The sequence below is a fragment of the Schistocerca americana genome, unplaced genomic scaffold, assembly GCF_021461395.2.
Source record: "Schistocerca americana isolate TAMUIC-IGC-003095 unplaced genomic scaffold, iqSchAmer2.1 HiC_scaffold_31, whole genome shotgun sequence".
Lineage (NCBI taxonomy): Eukaryota > Metazoa > Arthropoda > Insecta > Orthoptera > Acrididae > Schistocerca > Schistocerca americana.
Window position 1 is genome coordinate 1,622,949 of NW_025726027.1, and position 18,063 is coordinate 1,641,011.

Below are 18,063 nucleotides of genomic sequence, written 5' to 3' on the forward strand. Positions count from 1 at the left end.
TCGATTTAGAGGGAGAAGTCATGGGACACATAGTATTTCATAGCGACGCAATTTCTATGTTAATTCCTCAATGTGAGGGAGCGAGTGATGCAGTAAAAAAGGAATAGTGCATCGGAAAGGAGATCGTCGTGTCCCAAAAAAAAACCTGTCCTTTCCATAGAAACGTTACTCGATTTAGAAGGAGAAGTCATAGAACCCATAGGATTTCATAGCGACGCAATTTCTGTGCTTATTCGTCAATTTGATTGAAAGAGGGATGCAGTAAAGTAGGAATAGCGCATCGGAAAGTAGATACTCGTTTCCCATAGGAATATCCTGTCGTTTCTATAGAAACGTTACTCGATTTAGAAGGAGATGTCATAGAACCAATGGTATTTCATAGCGACGCAATTTCTGTGTTAATTTGTCAAAGCGAGGGATGCAGTGAAACAGGAATAGTGCATCGGAAAGTAGATACTCGTATCCCAAAAGAAAATCCTGTCGTTTCCATAGAAACGTTACTCGATTTAGAAAGAGAAGTCATAGAACTAATAGTATTTCATAGCGACGCCATTTCTGTGTTAATTTGTCAATGTGGGGGAGCGAGGGCTGCAGTAAAAAAGGAATAGTGCATCGGAAAGGAGATACTCGTATCCCAAAAGAAAATCCTGTCTTTTCCATAGGAACGTTACTCGATTTAGAAGGAGAAGTCATAGAACCCATAGTAATTCGTAGCGACGCAATCTCTGCGTTAATTCGTCAATGTGAGGGAGCGAGGGATGAAGTTAAGAAGGAATACTGCATCGGAAAGGCGATAGATGTATCCCAAAACAAAATCCTGTCGTTTCCATAGAAACGTTACTCTATTTAAAAGGAGAATTTATAGAACAGATAGTATTTCATGGCGAAGCAGTGTCTCAGCTAATTCGTCAAAGTGAGGGAGCGAGGGATGCAGTAAAGAAGTAATAGTGCATCGGAAAGGAGATACTCGTATCATAAAAGAAAATCCTGTCGTATCCATAGGAACTTTACTCGATTTAGAAGGAGAAGTCTTGAAACCCATAGTATTTCATAGCGACGCAATTTCTGTGTTAATTCGTCAATGTGAGGGAGCGAGAGATGCAGTAAAGAGGGAATAGTGCATTGATAAGGAGATAGTCGTATCCCAAAAGAAAATCCTATCGTTTCCATAGAAACGTTACACGATTTAGGAGGAGAAGTCATAGAACACATAGTATTTAATAGCGACGCAATTTCTGTGTTAATTCGTCAATGTGAGGGAGCGAGTGATGCGCTAAAGAAGGAACAGTGCATCGGAAAGGAGATACTCGTTTGCCAAAAGAAAATCCTGGCTTTTCCATGGAAACGATACTCGATTTAGAGGGAGAAGTCATAGAAACCATAATAACTCATAGCGACGCAATTTCTGCGTTAATTCGTCAATGTGAGGGAGCGAAGGATGCAGTTAAGAAGGAATAGTGCATTGGAAAGGAGATACTCCTTTACCAAAAGAAAATCCAGTGGTTTCCAAAGAAACGTTACTCGATTTAGATGCAGAAGTCATAGAACCCATAGTATTTCAAAGCGACGCAATTTCTGTGTTAATTCGTCAATGTGAGAGAGCGAGGGATGCAGTAAAGGAGGAATAGTCCATCGGAATGGAGATACTCGTATACCAAAAGAAAATCCTGTCGTTTCCATAGAAACGTTACTCGATTTAGAAGGAGAAGTCATAGAACCCATAGTATTTCATAGAGACGCAATTTCTGTTTTAATTGGTTAATGTGAGGTAGCGGGGGATGCAGCAAAGACGGAATGGTGCATCAGATAGGAGATACTCGTATACCAAAAGAAAATCCAGTCTTTTCCATAGGAACGTTACTCGATTTAGAAGGAGAAGTCATAGAACCCATAGTATTTCATAGCGACGCAATTTTTGTGTTAATTCGTCAATGTAAGATAGCGAGGGATGCAGCAAAGAAGGAATAGTGCAGCGGAAAGGAGAAACTCGTATACCAGAAGAAAATCCTGTCGTTTCCATAGAAACGTTACACGATTTTGAAGGAGAAGTCATAGAATCCATAGTATTTCATTGCGACGCAATTTCTGTGTTAATTCGTCAGTGTGAGGGAGCGAGGGATGCAGTAAAGAAGGAATAGTGCAGCGGAAAGGAGATACTCGTAACCCATAAGAAAATCCTGTCGTTTCAATAGAAACGTTACTCGATTTAGAAGGGGGAGTCATAGAACGCATTGAATTTGAAAGCGACGCAATATCTGTGTGAATTCGTTATTGTGAGGGAGCGAGGGATGCAGTACAGAAGGAATAGTGCATCGGAAAGAAGATAGACCTAGCCCAAAAGAAAATCCTGTCGCTTCCATAGAAACGTTACTCGATTTAGAAGGAGCGGTCAGAGAATCCATAGTATATCATAGCGACGCCATTTCTGTGTTAATTCGTCAATGTGAGGGAGCGAGAGACGCAGTAAAGAAGGATTAGTGCATCGGAAAGGACATACTCGTATCCCAAAATAAAATCCTTTCGTTTCTATAGATACTTTACTTGATTTAGAAGGAGAAGTCATAGAACCCATAGTATTTCACAGCCACGCAATTTCAGTGCACATTCGTCAATGTGAGGGAACGAGGGATGCAGTAAAGAACTAATAGTGAATCGGAAAGGAGATACTCGTATCATAAAAGAAAATCCTGCTGTTTCCATAGAAACGTTACTCGATTTAGAAATAGAAGTCATGGAACCCATAGTATTTCATAGCGACGCATCTTCTGTGTTGATTCGTCAATGTGAGGGAGCGAGGGATGCAGTAAAGAAGGAATAGTGCATCGGAATGGAGATACTCGTATCCCAAAAGAGAATCCTATCGTTTCCATAGAAACGTTACTCGATTTAGAAGGAGAGATAATAGAACCCATAGTATTTCATAGCGACGCCATTACTGTGTTAATTTGTCAATGTGGGGGAGCGAGGGATGCAGTAAAAAAGGAATAGTGCATCGGAAAGGTAATACTCGTATCCCAAAAGAAAATCCTGTCTTTTCCATATTAACGTTACTCGATTTAGAAGGAGAAGTCTTAGAACCCAGAGAATTTCATAGCGCCGCAATTTCTGTGTTAATTCGTCAATGCGATCGAGCGAGGGATGCAGTAAAGAAGGAATAGTGCATCGGAAAGGAGATACTCGTATCCCAAAAGAAAATCCTGTCGTTACCATGGAAACGTTACACGATTTAGAAGGAGAAGTCATAGAACCCATAGTAATTCGTAGCGACGCAATCTCTGCGTTAATTCGTCAATGTGAGGGAGCGAGGGATGAAGTTAAGAAGGAATAGTGCATCGGAAAGGCGATAGATGTATCCCAAAACGAAATCCTGTCGTTTCCATAGAAACGTTACTCTATTTAAAAGGAGAAGTTATAGAACAGATAGTATTTCATGGTGAAGCAGTGTCTTAGCTAATTCGTCAATGTGAGGGAGCGAGGGATGCAGTAAAGAAGTAATAGTGCATCGGAAAGGAGATACTCGTATCATAAAAGAAAATCCTGTCGTATCCATAGAAACTTTACTCGATTTAGAAGGAGAAGTCTTGAAACCCATAGTATTTCATAGCGACGCAATTTCTGTGTTAATTCGTCGATGTGAGGGAGCGAGGGATGCATTAGAGATGGAATAGTGCATCGAAAAGGAGATACTCGTATGCCAGAAGAAAAACCTGTCGTTTCCATAGCAACGTTACTCGATTTAGAAGGAGATGTTATATAACCCATAGTATGTGATAGCGACGCAATTTCTGTGTTAATTCGTCAATGTGAGGGAGCGAGAGACGCTGTAAAAAGAAGGAACAGTGAATCGAAAAGGAGATACTCGTATCCCAAAAGTAAATCCTGCCCTTTCCATAGAAACGTTACTTGATTTAGAAGGAGATGTCATAGAATCCATAGTATTTCATAGCGACGCAATTTCCGCGTTATTTCGTCAATGAGAGGGAGCGAGGGATGCAGTGAAGACTGAATAGTGCATAGGAAAGGAGATACTCGTATCCAAAAGAAATTACTGTCGTTTCCACAGAAACGTTACTCGATTTAGAAGGAGAAGTCATAGAACCCATAGCATTTCATAGCGACGCAATTTCTGTGTTAATTCGTCAATGTGAGGGAGCGAGTGATGCGCTAAAGAAGGAACAGTGCATCGGAAAGGAGATACTCGTTTGCCAAAAGAAAATCCTGTCTTTTCCATGGAAACGGTACTCGATTTAGAGGGAGAAGTCATAGAAACCATAATAACTCATAGCGACACAATTTCTGCGTTAATTCGTCAATGTGAGGGAGCGAAGGATGCAGTTAAGAAGGAATAGTGCATCGGAAAGGAGATACTCCTTTACCAAAAGAAAATCCAGTCGTTTCCAAAGAAACGTTACTCGATTTAGATGGAGAAGTCATATAACCCATAGTATTTCAAAGCGACGCAATTTCTGTGTTAATTCGTCAATGTGAGAGAGCGAGGGATGCAGTAAAGAAGGAATAGTGCATCTTAATGGAGATACTCGTATACCACAAGAAAATCCTGTCGTTTCCATAGAAACGTTACTCGATTTAGAAGGAGAAGTCATAGAACCCATAGTATTTCATAGAGACGCAATCTCTGTTTTAATTCGTTAATGTGAGGTAGTGGGGGATGCAGCAAAGACGGAATGGTGCATCGGAAAGGAGATACACGTATACCAAAAGAAAATCCAGTCTTTTCCATAGGAACGTTACTCGATTTAGAAGGAGAAGTCATAGAACCCAAAGTACTTCATAGCGACGCAATTTTTGTGTTAATTCGTCAATATGAGATAGCGAGGGATGCAGCAAAGAAGGAACAGTGCATCGGAAAGGAGATACTCGTATACCAGAAGAAAATCCTGTCGTTTAAATAGAAACGTTACTCGATTTTGAAGGAGAAGTCATAGAATCCATAGTATTTCATTGCGACGCAATATCTGTGTTAATTCGTCAGTGTCAGGGAGCGAGGGATGCAGTAAAGAAGGAAAAGTGCAGCGGAAAGGAGATATTCGTAACCCAAAAGAAAATCGTGTCGTTTCAGTAGAAACGTTACTCGACTTTGAAGGGGGAGTCATAGAACGCATTTTATTTCGAGGCGACGCAATATCGGTGTTAATTCGTCAATGTGAGGGAGCGAGGGATAATGTACAGAAGGAATAGTGCATCGGAAATGAGATACTCGTATCCCAAAGAAAATCCTGTCGTTTCAATAGAAACATTACTCGATTTAGGAGGAGAAGCCATAGATCCCATAGTATATCATAGCCACGTGATTTCAGCGTTAATTCGCCCATGTGAGGGAGCCAGGGATGCAGTACAGAAGGAATAGTGCATCGGAAGGAGATAGTCGTATCCCAAAAGCAATTCCTGTCGTTTCCATATAAACGTTACTCGATTTATAAGGAGAAGTCTTAGAATCCATAGTAATTCATAGCGGAGCAATTTCTGTGTTAATTTGTCATTCTGAGGGAGCGAGGGATGCAGTGAAGAAGAAATAGTGCATCGGAAGGGAGCTACTCGTATACCAGAAGAAAACCCTGTCGTTACCATAGAAACGTTACTCGATTTAGATGGAGAAGTCATAGAACCCATAGTATTTCATAGCCACGCAATTTCAGTGCACATTCGTCAATGTGAAAGAGCGAGGGATGCAGTAAAGAACTAATAGTGCATCGGAAAGGAGATACTCGTCTCATAAAAGAAAATCCTGTAGTTTCCATAGAAACGTTACTCGATTTAGAAATAGATGTCATGGAACCCATAGTATTTCATAGCGACGCATCTTCTGTGTTAATTCGTCAATGTGAGGGAGTGAGGGATGCAGTAAAGAAGGAATAGTGCATCGGAATGGAGATACTCGTATCCCAAAAGAGAATCCTATCGTTTCCATAGAAACGTTACTTGATTTAGAAGGAGAGATAATAGAACCCATAGTATTTAATAGCCACGCAATTTCTGTCTTAATTCGTCAATGCCAGGGAGCGAGGGATGCAGTGAAGAAGAAATAGTGCATCGGAAAGGAGCTACTCGTATACCAGAAGAAAACCCTGTCGTTACCATAGAAACGTTACTCGATTTAGATGGAGAAGTCATAGAACCCATAGTATTTCATAGCCACGCAATTTCAGTGCACATTCGTCAATGTGAAAGAGCGAGGGATGCAGTAAAGAACTAATAGTGCATCGGAAAGGAGAAACTCGTATCATAAAAGAAAATCCTGTAGTTTCCATAGAAACGTTACTCGATTTAGAAATAGATGTCATGGAACCCATAGTATTTCATAGCGACGCATCTTCTGTGTTAGTTCGTCAATGTGAGGGAGTGAGGGATGCAGTAAAGAAGGAATAGTGCATCGGAATGGAGATACTCGTATCCCAAAAGAGAATCCTATCGTTTCCATAGAAACGTTACTCGATTTAGAAGGAGAGATAATAGAACCCATAGTATTTCATAGCGACGCCATTTCTGTGTTAATTTGTCAATGTGGGGGAGCGATTGATGCAGTAAAAAAGGAATAGTGCATCGGAAAGGAGATACTCGTATCCCAAAAGAAAATCAGTTCTTTTCGATAGGAAGGAATAGTGCATCGGAAAGGAGATACTCGTATCCCAAAAGAAAATCCTGTCGTTTCCATGGAAACGTTACACAATTTAGAAGGAGAAGTCATAGAACCCATAGTAATTCGTAGCGACGCAATCTCTGCGTTAATTCGTCAATGTGAGGGAGCGAGGGATGACGTTAAGAAGAAATAGTGCATCGGAAAGGCGATAGATGTATCCCAAAACGAAATCCTGTCGTTTCCATAGAAACGTTACTCTATTTAAAAGGAGAAGTTATAGAACAGATAGTATTTCATGGCGAAGCAGTGTCTCAGCTAATTCGTCAAAGTGAGGGAGCGTGGGATGCAGTAAAGAAGTAATAGTGCATCGGAAAGGAGATACTCGCATCATAAAAGAAAATCCTGTCGTATTCATAGAAACTTTACTCGATTTAGAAGGAGAAGTCTTGAAACCCATAGTATTTCATAGCGACGCTATTTGTGTGTTAATTCGTCAATGTGAGGGAGCGAGAGATGCAGTAAAGAGGGAATAGTGCATTGGTAAGGAGATAGTCGTATCCCAAAAGATAATCCTGTCGTTTCCATAGAAACGTTACACGATTTAGGAGGAGAAGTCATAGAACACATAGTATTTCATAGCGACGCAATTTCCGCGTTATTTCGTCAATGAGAGGGATCGAGGGATGCAGTGAAGAAGGAATAGTGCATAGGAAAGGAGATACTCGTATCCCAAAGGAAATTACTGTCGTTTCCACAGAAACGTTACTCGATTTAGAAGGAGAAGTCATAGAACCCATAGCATTTCATAGCGACGCAATTTCTGTGTTAAATCGTCAATGCGAGGGAGCGAGTGATGCGCTAAAGAAGGAACAGTGCATCGGAAAGGAGATACTCGTTTGCCAAAAGAAAATCCTGTCTTTTCCATGGAAACGGTACTCGATTTAGAGGGAGAAGTCATAGAAACCATAATAACTCATAGCGACACAATTTCTGCGTTAATTCGTCAATGTGAGGGAGCGAAGAATGCAGTTAAGAAGGAATAGTGCAACGGAAAGAGATACTCCTTTACCAAAAGAAAATCCAGTCGTTTCCGAAGAAACGTTACTCGATTTAGATGGAGAAGTCATAGAACCCATAGTACTTCAAAGCGACGCAATTTCTGTGTTAATTCGTCAATGTGAGAGAGCGAGGGATGCAGTAAAGAAGGAATAGTGCATCGGAAAGGAGATTCTCGTATACCAGAAGAAAATCCTGTCGTTTGCATAGAAACGTTACTTGATTTAGAAGGAGAAGTCATAGAACACATAGTATTTCATAGCGACGCAATTCCTGTGTTAATTCGTCATTCTGAGGGAGCGAGGGATGCAGTAAAGTAGGAATAGTGCATCGGAATGGAGATACTCGTATCCCAAAAGAGAATCCTATCGTTTCCATAGAAACGTTACTCGATTTAGAAGGAGAGATGATAGAACCCATAGTATTTAATAGCCACTCAATTTCTGTCTTAAATCGTCAATGCCAGGGGGCGAGGGATGCAGTAAAGAAGGAATAGTGCAGCGGAAAGGAGATACTCGTATCCCAAAAGAAAATCCTGTCGTTTCATTAGAAACGTTACTCGATTTTGAAGGGGGAGTCATAGAACGCATTTTATTTCGAAGCGACGCAATATCGATGTTAATTCGTCAATGTGAGGGAGCGAGGGATAAAGTACAGAAGGAAAAGTTCATCGGAAATGAGATACTCGTATCCCAAAGAAAATCCAGTCGTTTCAATAGAAACATTACTCGATTTAGGAGGAGAAGCCATAGATCCCATAGTATATCATAGCCACGTGATTTCTGTGTTAATTCGCCCATGTGAGGGAGCGAGGGATGCAGTACAGAAGGAATAGTGCATCGGAAGGAGATAGTCGTATCCCAAAAGCAATTCCTGTCGTTTCCATATAAACTTTACTCGATTTATAAGGAGAAGTCTTAGAATCCATAGTATTTCATAGCGACGCAATTTCTGTGTTAATTTGTCATTCTCAGGGAGCGAGGGATGATGTGAAGAAGAAATAGTGCATCGGAAAGGAGCTACTCGTATACCAGAAGAAAACCCTGTCGTTACCATAGAAACGTTACTCGATTTAGATGGAGAAGTCATAGAACCCATAGTATTTCATAGCCACGCAATTTCAGTCCACATTCGTCAATGTGAAAGAACGAGGGATGCAGTAAAGAACTAATAGTGCATCGGAAAGGAGATACTCGTATCATAAAAGAAAGTCCTGTTGTTTCCATAGAAACGTTACTCGATTTCGAAATAGAAGTCATGGAACCCATAGTATATCATAGCGACTGATCCTCTGTGTTAATTCGTCAATGTGAGGGAGCGAGGGATGCAGTAAAGAAGGAATAGTGCATCGGAATGGAGATACTCGTATCCCAAAAGAGAATCCTATCGTTTCCATAGAAACGTTACTCGATTTAGAAGGAGAGATAATAGAACACATAGTATTTAATAGCCACGCAATTTCTGTCTTAATTCGTCAATGTTAGGGGGCGAGGGATGGAGTAAAGAAGGAATAGTGCAGCGGAAAGGAGATACTCGTATTCCAAAAGAAAATCCTGTCGTTTCCATAGAAACGTTACTCAATTTGGAAGGAGAAGTCATGGTGCCCAAAGTATTTCATAGCGACGCAATTTCTGTGTTATTTCGTCAATGTGAGGGAGCGAGGGATGCAGTAAAGTAGGAATAGTGCATCGGAAAGGAGATACTCGTTCCAAAAGAAAATCTTGTCGTTTCCATTGAAACGTTACTCGATTTAGAAGGAGAAGTCGTTGAACACATAGTATTCCATAGCGATGCAATTTCTGTGATAATTCGTCAATGTGAGGGAGCCAGGGATGTAGTAAAGAAGGAATAGTGCATCGGAAAGGAGATACTCGTATCCCAAAACAAAATCCTGTCGTTTCAATAGAGACGTTACCCGATTTAGGAGGAGAAGTTATAGAACCCATAGTATTTCTTAGCGACGTAATTTCTGCGTTAATTCGTGAATGTGAGGGAGCGAGAGATGCAGTAAAGAAGGAATCGTGCATCGGAAATGAGATATTCGTATTCCAAAAGAAAATCCTGTCGTTTCCATAGAAACGTTACTCTATTTAGAAGGAGAAGTTATAGAACCCATACTTTTTCATAGCGACGCAATTTCTGTATTAATTCGTCAATGTGAGGAAGCGAGGGATGCAGTGATGAACTAATAGTGCAGGGGAAAGGAGATACTCGTATCCCAAAAGAAAATTCTGTCGTATCAATAGAGACGTTACTCGGTTTAGAAGGAGAAGTAATAGAACCCATTGTATTTTATAAACCACGCAATTTCTGTGTTACTTCGTGAATGTGAGGGAGCGAGGGATGCGGTAAAGATGGAATAGTGCATCGGAAAGGACATACTCGTATCCCAAAAGAAAATCCTGTCGTTTCCATAGAAACGTTACTCGATTTGATAGGAGAAGTAATAGAACCCATAGTATATCACAGCGACGCAATTTCTGTGCTTATTCTTCAATGTGAAGGAGCGAGGGATGCAGTAATGACGGAATAGTGCATCGGAAAGAAGAAACTCACGTCCCAAAAGAAAATTTCGTCGTTTCAATAGAAACGTTACTCGGTTTTGGAAGGATAAGTCATAGAACTCATAGTATTTGATAGCGACGCAATTTCTGTGTTAATTCGTGAAAGTGAGGGAGTGAGGGATGCAGTAAAGAAGGAATAGTGCATCGGAAAGAAGATACTCGTATCCCAAATGAAAATCCTGTCGTTTCAATAGAAACGATACTCGATTTGATAGGAGAAGTAATAGAACCCATAGTATTTCACAGGGACGCAATTACTGTGCTTATTCTTCAATGTGAGGGAGCGAGGGATGCAGTAAACAACTAATAGTGCATCGGAAAGGAGATACTCGTATCCCAAAAGAGAATCCTGTCGTTCCAATAGAGACGTTGCTCGATTTAGAAGGAGAAGTCATGTATCCCATAGTATTTCACAGTGACGCAATATCTGTATTATTTGGTCAATGTGAGGGAGCGACTGATGCAGTAAAGATGGAATAGTGCATCGGAAAGGAGATACTCGTATCCCAAAAGAAAATCCTGTCGATTCAATACAATCGTTACTCGATTTAGAAGGAGAAGTCATAGAACCCATAGTATTTCATAGCGACGCAATATCTGTGTTATTAGGTCAATGTGAGGGAGCGAATGGTGCAGTAAAGACGGAATAGTGCATCGGAAAGGAGATACTCGTATCCCAAAAGAAAATACTGTCGTGTCCATAGAAAAGATACTCGATTTCAAAGGAGAAGTCATATAACCCATAGTATCTCACAGCGACGCAATTTCTGCGCTTATTCGTCAATGTGAGGGAGCGAGGGATGCAGTAAACAACTAATAGTGCATCGGAAAGGAGATACTCGTATCCCAAAAGAGAATCCTGCCGTCTCATTAGAAACGTTACTCGATTTAGAAGAAGAAGTCATAGATCACATTGTATTCCATAGCGGCGCTATTACTGAGTTAATTCTTTAATGTGAGGGAGCCAGGGAAGCATAAAAGAAGGAAAAGTGCATCGGAAAGGAGATACTCGTATCCCAAAAGAAAAATACTGTCGTTTCAATAGAAACGTTACTCGAATTAGAAGGGGGAGTCATAGAACGCATTGTATTTCAAAGCGACGCAATATCTGTGTTAAATCGTCAATGTGAGGGAGTGAGGGATGCAATACAGAAGGAATAGTGCATCGGAAAGGAGATACTCGTATACCAGAAGAAAATCCTCTCGTTTCCATAGTAACGTTACTCGATCTAGAAGGTGTAGTCATAGAACCCATAGTATTTCATTGCCACGCAATTTCTGTGTTATTTCGTCAATGTGAGGGAGCGAGAGATGCAGTAAAGACGGAATAGTGCATCGGAAAGGAGATTCTCGTATCTTAACAGAAAATCCTGTCGTTTCAATAGAAACGTTACTCGATTTAGAAGGAGAAGTCATAGAACACATAGGTTATCATAGCGACGCAATTTCTGTGTTAATTCGTCAATGTGAGGGAGCGAGGGATGAAGTAAGGAAGGAATAGTGCATCGGAAAGGAGATACTCGTATCCCAAAAGAAAATCCTGTCGTTTCCATTGAAACGTTACTCGATTTAGAAGGAGAAGTCATAGAACCCATAGTACTTAATAGCCTCGCAAATCCTGTCTCAATTCGTCAATGTCAGGGAGCGAGGGATACAGTAAAGAAGGAATAGTGCAGCGGAAGGGAGATACTCGTATCCCAAAAGAAAATCCTGTCGTTTCCATAGAAACGTTACTCGATTTAGAAGGTGAAGTCATAGAACCCATAGTATTTCATAGCGACGCAATTACTGTGTTAATTCGTCAATGTGAGGGAGCGAGAGATGCAGTCAAGACGGAATAGTGCATCGGAAAGGAGATACTCGTATCTTAAAAGAAAATCCTGTCGTTTCAATAAAAACGTTACTCGATTTAGAAGGAGAAGCCTTAGAACACATAGTATTTCATAGCGACTCAATTTCTGTGTTAATTTGCCAATGTGAGGAAGCGAGGGATGCAGTACAGAAGGAATAGTGCATCGGAAAGGAGATATTCGTATACCAAAAGAAAATCCTTTCGTTTCCATAGAAACGTTACTTGGTTTAAATAGATGAGTCATAGAACCCATAGTATTCCATAGCGACCTAATCTCTGTGTTATTCGTCAATGTGAGGGAGCGAGGGATGCAGTAAAGAAGGAATAGAGTATCGGAAAGGAGATACTCGTACCCCTAAAGGAAATCCTGTCGTTTCCATTGAAACGTTTTCGATTTAGATGGAGGTGTCCTAGAACGAGAAGTATTTCATAGCGACGCAATTTCTGTGTTAATTCGTCAATGAGAGGGAGCGAGGGATGCAGTAAGGACGCAATAGTGATTCGAAAAGGAGATACTCGTATCCCAAAAGAAAAATACTGTCGTTTCAATAGAAACGTTACTCGAATTAGAAGGGGGAGTCATAGAACGCATTGTATTTCAAAGCGACGCAATATCTGTGTTAAATCGTCAATGTGAGGGAGCGAGGGATGCAATACAGAAGCAATAGTGCATCGGAAAGGAGATACTCGTATACCAGAAGAAAATCCTCTCGTTTCCATAGAAACGTTACTCGATCTAGAAGGTGTAGTCATAGAACCCATAGTATTTCATTGCCACGCAATTTCTGTGTTATTTCGTCAATGTGAGGGAGCGAGAGATGCAGTAAAGACGGAATAGTGCATCGGAAAGGAAATTCTCGTATCTTAACAGAAAATCCTGTCGTTTCAATAGAAACGTTACTCGATTTAGAAGGAGAAGTCATAGAACACATAGGTTATCATAGCGACGCAATTTCTGTGTTAATTCGTCAATGTGAGGGAGCGAGGGATGAAGTAAAGAAGGAATAGTGCATCGGAAAGGAGATACTCGTATCCCAAAAGAAAATCCTCTCGTTTCCATTGAAACGTTACTCGATTTAGAAGGAGAAGTCATAGAACCCATAGTACTTAATAGCCACGCAAATCCTGTCTCAATTCGTCAATGTCAGGGAGCGAGGGATACAGTAAAGAAGGAATAGTGCAGCGGAAGGGAGATACTCGTATCCCAAAAGAGAATCCTGTCGTTTCCATAGAAACGTTACTCGATTTAGAAGGTGAAGTCATAGAACCCATAGTATTTCATAGCGACGCAATTACTGTGTTAATTCGTCAATGTGAGGGAGCGAGAGATGCAGTAAAGACGGAATAGTGCATCGGAAAGGAGATACTCGTATCTTAAAAGAAAATCCTGTCGTTTCAATAAAAACGTTACTCGATTTAGAAGGAGAAGCCTTAGAACACATAGTATTTCATAGTGACTCAATTTCTGTGTTAATTCGCCAATGTGAGGAAGCGAGGGATGCAGTACAGAAGGAATAGTGCATCGGAAAGGAGATACTCGTATCCCAAAAGAAAATCCAGTCGTCTCCATAGAAACGTTACTCGATTTGAAAGGAGAAGTTACCGAACACATAGTATTTCACAGCGACGCAATTTCTGTGCTTATTCTTCAATGCGAGGGAGCGAGGGATGCAGTAAAGACGGAATAGTGCATCGGAAAGGAGATACTCGTGTCCCAAAAGCAAACCCTGTCGTTTCAACAGAAACGATACTCGATTTAGAAGGAGAAGTTATAGAACCCATACTTTTTCATAGCGACGCAATTTCTGTGTTAATTCGTCAATGTGAGGAAGCGAGGGATGCAGTAATGAACTAATAGTGCAGGGGAAAGGAGATACTCGTATCCCAAAAGAAAATTCTGTCGTTTCAATAGAAACGTTACTCGGTTTAGAAGGAGAAGTAATAGAACCCATAGTATTTTATAAACCACGCAATTTCTGTGTTAATTCGTGAATGTGAGGGAGCGAGGGATGCAGTAAAGATGGAATAGTGCATCGGAAAGGACATACTCGTATCCCAAAAGAAAATCCTGTCGTTTCCATAGAAACGTTACTCGATTTGATAGGAGAAGTAATAGAACCCATAGTATATCACAGCGACGCAATTTCTGTGCTTATTCTTCAATGTGAGGGAGCGAGGGATGCAGTAATGACGGAATAGTGCATCGGAAAGGAGAAACTCACATCCCAAAAGAAAATTTCGTCGTTTCAATAGAAACGTTACTCGGTTTTGGAAGGATAGGTCATAGAACTCATAGTATTTGATAGCGACGCAATTTCTGTGTTAATTCGTGAAAGTGAGGGAGCGAGGGATGCAGTAAAGAAGGAATAGTGCATCGGAAAGAAGATACTCGTATCCCAAATGAAAATCCTGTCGTTTCAATAGAAACGTTACTCGATTTGATAGGAGAAGTAATAGAACCCATAGTATTTCACAGGGACGCAATTACTGTGCTTATTCATCAATGTGAGGGAGCGAGGGATGCAGTAAACAACTAATAGTGCATCGGAAAGGAGATAATCGTATCCCAAAAGAGAATCCTGTCGTTCCAATAGAGACGTTGCTCGATTTAGAAGGAGAAGTCATGTATCCCATAGTATTTCACAGTGACGCAATATCTGTATTATTTGTCAATGTGAGGGAGCGACTGATGCAGTAAAGATGGAATAGTGCATCGGAAAGGAGATACTCGTATCCCAAAAGAAAATCCTGTCGATTCAATACAATCGTTACTCGATTTAGAAGGAGAAGTCATAGAACCCATAGTATTTCATAGCGACGCAATATCTGTGTTATTAGGTCAATGTGAGGGAGCGAATGGTGCAGTAAAGACGGAGTAGTGCATCAGAAAGGAGATACTCGTATCCCAAAAGAAAATACTGTCGTGTCCATTGAAAAGTTACTCGATTTCAAAGGAGAAGTCATAAAACCCATAGTATCTCACAGCGACGCAATTTCTGCGCTTATTCGTCAATGTGAGGGAGCGAGGGATGCAGTAAAGAACTAATAGTGCATCGGAAAGGAGATACTCGTATCCAAAAAGAAAATCCTGTCGTTTCCATAGATACGTTACTCGATTTAGAAGGATAAGTCATGGAACCCATAGTATTTCATAGCGACGTTATTTGTGTGTTATTTCGTCAATGTGAGGGATCGAGGGATGCAGTAAAGTCGGAATAGTGCATCGGAAAGGAGATAGTCGTATCCCAAAACAAAATCCTGTCGTTTCCATAGAAACGTTACTCAATTTAGAAAGAGAAGTCATAGAACCCATAGTATTTCATAGCCACGCAATTTCTGTGTTAATTCGTCAATGTGAGGGAGCGAGGGATGCAGTAAAGAAGGAATAGTGCATCGGAAAGGAGATACTCGTATCCCACAAGAAAATCCTGCCGGCTCATTAGAAACGTTACTCGATTTAGAAGAAGAAGTCATGGAACACATAGTATTCCATAGCGGCGCTATTACTGTGTTAATTCTTTAATGTGAGGGAGCCAGGGAAGCAGAAAAGAAGGAAAAGTGCATCGGAAAGGAGATACTCGTATCCCAAAAGAAAAATACTGTCGTTTCAATAGAAACGTTACTCGAATTAGAAGGGGGAGTCATAGAACGCATTGTATTTCAAAGCGACGCAATATCTGTGGTAATTCGTCAATGTGAGGGAGCGAGGGATGCAATACAGAAGGAATAGTGCATCGGAAAGGAGATACTCATATCCCAAAAGAAAATCGTGTCGTTTCCATAGAAACGTTACTCGATTTAGAAGGGGATGTCATAGAACACAAAGTACTTCATATCGACGCAATTTCTGTGTTAATTCGTCAATGTGAGGGAGCGAGGGGCGCAGTAAAGACGGAATAGTGCATCGGAAAGGAGAGTCACCTATCCCAAAAGAAAATCCTGTCGTTTCGATGGAAAAGTTTCTCGATTTGAAAGGAGAAGTTAAAGAACCCATAGTATTTCATAGCGACGCGATTTCTGTGATAATTTGTCAATGTGAGGGAGCCAGGGAGGCAGTAAAGAAGGAATTGTGCATCGGAAAGGAGATACTCGTATACCAAGACAAAATCCTTCGTTTCAATAGGAACGTTGCTCGATTTAGATGGAGAAGTCATAGAACACATAGTATTTCATAGCGACGCAGTTTCTGCCTTAATTCGTCAATGTGAGGGTGCGAGAGATGCAGTAAAGAAGGAGTCGTGCATCGGAAGTGAGATACTCATATCCCAAAAGAAAATCCTGTCGTTTCCATAGAAACGTTACTCGATTTAGACGAAGAGGTTATAGAACCCATACTATTTCGTAGCGACGTAATTTCTGTGTTTATTCTTCAATGGGAGGGAGCGAGGGATGCAGTAAAGAACTAATAGTGCATCGGAAATGAGATACTCGTATCCCAGAAGAAAATCCTGTCGTTTCCATAGAAACGTTACTCGATTTAGAAGGAGAAGTCATGGAACCTATAGTATTTCATAGCGACGCAATTTCTGTGTTAATTTTGTCAATGAGAGGGAGCGAGGGATGCTGTAAAGACGGAATAATGCATCGCAAAGGAGATACTCGTGTCCCAAAAGAAAATCCTGTCGTTTCAACAGAAACGTTACTCGATTTAGAAGGAGAAGTCATAGAGACCATAGTATTCAATAGCCACGTAAATCCTGTCTCAATTCGTTAATGTCAGGGAGCGAGGGATGCACTAAAGAAGGAATAGTGCAGCGGAAGGGAGATACTCGTATCCCAAAAGAAAATCCTGTCGTTTCCATAGAAACGTTACTCGATTTAGAAGGAGAAGTCATAGAACACATAGTATTTCATAGCGACGCAATATCTGTGTTAATTCGTCAATGTGAGGGAACGAGGAATGCAGTAAAGTCGGGATAGTGCTTCGGGAAGGAGTTACTCGTATCCCAAAAGAAAATCTAGTCGTGTCCGTAGAAACGTTGCTCGATTGTGAAGGAGAAGTTATAGTGCACATAGGATCTCACAGTGACGCAATTTCAACGCTTATTCGTCAATGTGAGGGAGCGAGGGATGCAGTAAAGAACTAATAGTGCATCAGAATGAAGATACTCGTATCCCAAAAGAAAATCCTTTCGTTTCCATTGAAACGTTACTCGATTTAGAAGGAGAAGTGATTGAACACATAGTATTCCATAGCGATGCAATTTCTGTGATAATTCGTCAATGTGAGGGTGCCAGGGAGGCAGTAAAGAAGGAATAGTGCATCGGAAAGGAGATACTCGTATAACAGAACAAAATCCTTCGTTTCAATAGGAACGTTGCTCGATTTAGAAGGAGAAGTCATAGAACCCATAGTATTTCATAGCGACGCATTTTCTGCCTTAATTCGTCAATGTGAGGGAGCGAGAGATGCAGTACAGAAGGAGTCGTGCATCGGAAGTGAGATACTCATATCCCAAAAGAAAATCCAGTCGTTTCCATAGAAACGTTACTCGATTTAGACGAAGAGGTTATAGAACCCATACTATTTCGTAGCGACGTAATTTCTGTGTTTATTCTTCAATGGGAGGGAATGAGGGATGCAGTAAAGAACTAATAGTGCATCGGAAATGAGATACTCGTATCCCAGAAGAAAATCCTGTCGTTTCCATAGAAACGTTACTCGATTTAGAAGGAGAAGTCATGGAACCCATAGTATTTCATAGCGACGCAATATCTGTGTTAATTCGTCAATGTGAGGGAGCGAGGAATGCAGTAAAGTCGGGATAGTGCTTCGGGATGGAGTTACTCGTATCCCAAAAGAAAATCTAGTCGTGTCCGTAAAAACATTGCTCGATTGTGAAGGAGAAGTTATAGAGCACATAGGATCTCACAGTGACGCAATTTCAACGCTTATTCGTCAATGTGAGGGAGCGAGGGATGTAGTAAAGAACTAATAGTGCATCAGAATGAAGATACTCGTATCCCAAAAGAAAATCCTTTCGTTTCCATTG